Here is a 5,586-nt window from a genome sequence, read left to right as displayed (position 1 = left end):
AGGAGAAGTGAGTAAGCATGTCAGTCCCACACATTGATAAGGGCCATTCACATTTTCCTCGTGTGCGCACTTGTGTGTCAGCACAGCCACACATGGAGAATGAAGAACTAGGTGCCACTGGCACTTGATGGCATGGGAGCATCACTAAAGCATGCCGAAGTTTTTGGCATGAGGGTGGACAGCAACTGCTCTTCACAGTACTTTCTCCTCCAAAGCAGTTTCCTCTTGCAAATATTACTGCTGTTGCAAGCAGCAGCTTCCACTCCAGGCTACAGAGATCCCACATAAAAAGCCAAAACTCTTGAAAACCAAACTGGCCTATGAAACCACTGGCGGTCAAGCCAAGAAGCAAGTCATGATACCCACAAAAAGGGCAAAATAGGAGAAAATGGCACTGGCATTCTCTTCAGCATACCAACTCAAACCACTGTAAGACATGAGGTGTGGCTGGCCATGCTGCCTGACTTGGTGACTTGAAAATAACCACAGGTCAAACTCAGTTTGGGAACAATTCCCAGTTTCCACCCAAGTCAAAGGTACCCTGCTGCTCAGATTGTTGTCAAAAAGGGTTGACTCTACCTCCCAGCATCAGCAAACAGCCTGCCAGGCAATCGCAACTACAGTAACACTATAGTAACTGCTTGACAAAGCATTAGGTCAAAAACCCCAAATCAACCAAACACCCCCCCACCGAAACAATTACTGCTGCAAAAGCAGCCACTAGGAATCAGAGAACTATCAGAATCCTCAGTTGCTGTCTCAGAAACTGAGAAGACATACAGAAAAAGAGAATGGGAGAAAAGCACAATTTCCCTGTTGTGGAGAAAGCATTAGAATGGCAGCAAGAGTGTCAAGGTCTGTGCTGAATGTGCTGTAGATGATAAGATGGGCAAGATGTAACCTCCATGTAAACACATGCAGGAAGGCCAAGTAAATTCTTCTAAGTAATTTCCCTTCAGCCGCCTCTCGCCTTTGGGAGTGCTTAACCCCATGTTCTCGAACAAGGGTTCAACTCCTTAAGCAGAGTTAACTAACAAATGGCCAAAAAGAAAATCTACCTCTGCTATATCTCTGACGTGATGTGATTCACTCCTATGGGAATGCTTTATTTAAAATAAAGATGGAGGACTACTGACTTACACCAGGGTGAAAAAACGAGCGTTAGCGGCAGGCTGCTCATACACCAGCCATGCAATGGGTTCAGTCTCATACTCCAGTATTCTGCTCTCTGCAGATCTAAGACATCAGCAGTCAAGAGACTATAGGCTCCTGCTAGAAGGCCACAGAGAAGCTGCAAGAAAAGTAAGAGACCCTCTTGAATCAGCTGTTTCCAAGATTCTCTTTGAACACAAAGATTCCAAGTTTGTAAAGCTGACATAACACATGTTTCTGAAGGACATTTGCACTTGGTGAATCCTCAGTATCTTTTATTTCTTTTGCTTCTACTCTGTATGAACTGAAGTAAAAAACCTCCAAACTGCTATCATCTTCACTACATCTCTCTTGCTCAGGACAACTGCTGGGATGAAACGGTTCTCACTGAAAATTCCTGCCAACATCTGCAAGTGCATAAATGTGCTATGCATTTTCTGTATTGACTGTCCTTCTCCTCCCTCAGGCCTCAGTTGAAGGTCTGGACCAGGGGATAGCTTCCAGAGGGACAAATCCTGGAAGCCCACCTGAAGCCAAGGGTTTTTGCTTGCTGCAGCTGGTCACCACAACACAGTGTGAGTGCAGACTTCTTCGCAGCAGTGTAAGAATGATGCACAGCAGAGTGTAAGAAGAGGAGGCTGATACCAAGTAGTTTACAAGGGGAAAAAGAAAACTCAGCTATGGGTCTGCCTTGAAACTGACCTCCACATATTACTCTGACCAGCTGAAATGTCTTTGTGACTTTTCTTGTGATAAGTGTGTTATGGACTCTTCTCTGCTGACCACAATGTGGACCAATTTGCAAGAGCATGGGACTGATGCTCCTTTTCTGCTTTGCATACTATAAACGCAATGGAAACCTGTCCAGTTCTAGCAACGTATGCCTGTGGATATCTTCCGGCTGACAGGAAGAGCAACAAACAGAGCTGCTTTTTGATGCAAAAATAAAAACAAGCCTAAGGATCTTGAAATACATGCTCCATCTGTGTCTCTTAACAAAGGTATACTATTTCATAGTACAGCCCTTTTCCCCTTCTTGAACACCTACCCTCGTCACTAACATTTAAGGCAATTAGGATTATCTTGGATGCCCACAGTAGGGCAGACTTATTGTGTATTTTCAAATAGCATTAATTTTTGGCATTAGGAACTCAGGATAAAAAGTAAAGAGCTGAATAGAGATCTTTATTCAGTATGCTTTACCATGGATTATCTCATTCTTTTCCGGTTCATGCTTGTAGTTTTAGCAACTAAGAACGAAGGGCTGTAACTGATGTAATTAGAAACCAGAAGCTGGAGAAAATATCCCCCTGCTGACTCCCTCACCTCTGGTTTTAAATTCTCTTACAGTAATATGTGAAACAATCAAACAAGGCTTTCTACCTCTCACCCACTACCAGCTAGACAGACAGGATGCAAAAATGGTATTTGGGAAGCATTGGCTTTTTCTCAGACTCCGAAACATGGCTTGAAACTACACCAATCTTCTACAAAGCAACTGCCCTCCATGCCTGCATGCACGAACTGGAGCAGAGCAGTAGTGATGGACCAATGCTCTCTCCTACCACCAGCTTTACATTCTGTGGCTAACTTACTGTCATTAAGCCACTCCTGCAGGCTAGGAAAGGCAGACAATGAACATCTCAGAAAAACTTCAGATGTGCTGAGGTGCGTACCCTTGCTTTGAATGACTGAAAGGTGACGTGCAAAATTCAGCTGATAGAAGCTCTCTTTTTGTTTGGCAGAAGTGAATGGTTCCTTGCCTCAAGTGCTCACTCTGCTGAGTCAGGTCCCAGCCAGGTACACCTCCACAGAAACCTCCCAGGTTTATATTCCACTGCCAGGAACCCTAAAGGCTAGTTCTCTCAAAAATAAAACATTATTTTAATCATTTCACAAAGATTTTGTGCTAGAACACATGAAGAAAAACATTCTCCAGCATCTCAACATAAAGCAGGCATTTCCCACTGCTGGGTAACAAGGTAAAACAGGCATTTCTGTAGATCGTTTTTGACTCATTTTTAAGTGAAAACATTCTGTATGATTACATATAAAGCATGACAACCTCAGCCACAAAAGAGCTGGGATGAAGTTTGATTTGACCTATTTTTATCTGGTAGTAAGACTACAAAGAAAGGCATCATGATTAAATGCAAAAGGCATCTCCCTTTTCCCTCCCTAGCCTTCTCCAGTCCTTCATTTAATCCTTGTGTTGTCCTGGGCACACAGCTGCTCAGCAACACGGGGAATTGTAATGAAGAACAGCTGTTGTATTGCCAATACTGCAGAGATGCATATGCTTCTCCTTTGGGCTGTAACTCTTGACCAGCAGACCTACTTTTGGAGATCCTTACTTCTGACATTCACAGTCCACCAGAGGACCCAATGGTTTGCATGGCTGTACTCTACCTCAGAGTCCAATAGGAATTTTTGAAAAACAGAAACCAAGCCACCAACAAACCATTTAAAGACTCAAGATTAAAGAACAGCCACAGAAACATAGGGGGAGACACTGATTTCCAGCAAAGGAAGATTTAAAAAGTGGCCGTGAGGGATAGGGGGTATTTGGACATCTGTCACTAACTGAGGAGCAGCAAGGAATCTCAGAGGAATGAAGCCATTTGCTTCATCATGTAACAAGACTGTGACAAAGCTGGGACCTTAAATCTCTTTATTCCTGGAAGTCAGATACTACTTCTCTATTCCACACACAACATTGGAGACTGAGTCTCCATTAAAAAAATATGTCCCTGGTGTGTTATACTCAGAAGACTGAGAAAAGACAAGCAGCATTAAGAAAAAAAATGAACTTCAAATCCACTTTAGATTGTTTTTCTTACTCCTACAGTAATCAAAACCTGTTCTAACAACAAGATTAAAATATAAATATCAATCATTTCTCACAAGAAATATGAAACTATCTTGCCAGCTGCTGGTGCACAGGCCCAAATTTCCTTTTGAGCATTTTATCCTGCCAGGACTGGTTTTGCACAAAATCGCTGTGGGGCCAGAGTCTTACAACTCCCCTAGACTGTCCCGCTACCGGGCACAATATAGAGGCAGGTCTTAGCACCCCACATGCCTCTCCTGTGTGGCCACCTTTGAAGCCAGATCCATGAAATGAACTGTGTTTACAGAAGTTTGTTTGGTTCCCCCCCCCCCCAAAAAGAGAACAAACCATTCCACAAATCAAGAGTCACAGGAGGCCGCACAACCATGTGAATGGGCAGCAACCCTTGATGGCAATGCAAGAATAGCAACGGACTGCCTGCAACTCCAAATCTTTCACAGGAATCATAGAGTACTTTGGTTGGAAGGGATCTTCAGGCCATCCAGTTCAACTCCCTTGCACTGAGAAGAGACACCTCAAACTAGATCAGGTAGCCCAGAGTCCCATTCAACCTGACACTGAATGTTTCTGTGAATGTTTCCACACATGACCTCTCTGGACAATCTGTGCCAGTGTTTTACCACCATCATTGTAAAAAAATTCTCACAGTATCTAGTCTGAATTTACCCTCCTCTAGTTTAAAACCATTATTCCTTGTCCTATCACTACAGGTCCTACTAAAAAGCCTGTCATGCCCTTTCTTATCAGCCCCCTCTAACTACTGAAAGGCCCCACTTAGGTCTCCCTGGACTCTCTTCTCCAGGCTCAAAATGGACCCATCATCCATGTGAGACTGTTGAGGGAAGAAGGCCACCTGAATCCCTCTGTCCTGTTCTAAGTTTGCAGAAATACGTGATTTCAGCAAAAACAATCAGTGGGTTAGATTTTTCCAAAGCAGAAGTTTCTATCAGAACAATTTCCAGCCAGCTCTCAAGAAGAGAACGTGGCATTGTCTCTGAGCACCCTAGAGTTCCCTCAGACACAGTTAGGTGACTTCATGCTAATTTTATGGAGACTGCTTACTGTCCACCTCCTCCTGGGGTCTGCATCTTCTCCTATGCTGAAGACACCGGCTTTTCCATACATCCCTAACACCACCTAACCAACAGATAATGCCACACAGAGGTGACTGAAATGGACATCCACAGCTGCTCTTAATGGCAAAATGGTTGCACATGCTTATCAGGGCTGTTGTGTAGCAGCACAAGGGAATGAACAGGCAAAAGGCTTTTCTGTGGGATGACTGCTGATACTGAGGGTGCAGATGGAGGGGGGGACTGATTCCTGTTGCAAGGCAAGACCTCACAGGCTACACCTATCTCCTAGAGCAACACAGGAGACAACTAGAGAGTCCCGATTCCTCATCCACATCACTACAATACAGCAGCCCTTGTTCTCTTAAGATATATTTAAAACCTGTCTATACAAGAAGTTCCTTGGGAATAATTACCTTAGAAGCATCAATTGTCCTACCTAAAAATGCACTGCCGTTTGCAACAGCTGAGGCAATGAAAAGTTTTTTGAAAAACATGTTTAATTTGAAA

Source organism: Corvus brachyrhynchos, unplaced genomic scaffold (genome assembly GCF_000691975.1).
Source record: "Corvus brachyrhynchos isolate BGI_N302 unplaced genomic scaffold, ASM69197v1 scaffold467, whole genome shotgun sequence".
Classification (NCBI taxonomy): domain Eukaryota; kingdom Metazoa; phylum Chordata; class Aves; order Passeriformes; family Corvidae; genus Corvus; species Corvus brachyrhynchos.
This window is presented reverse-complemented; position numbering follows the sequence as displayed.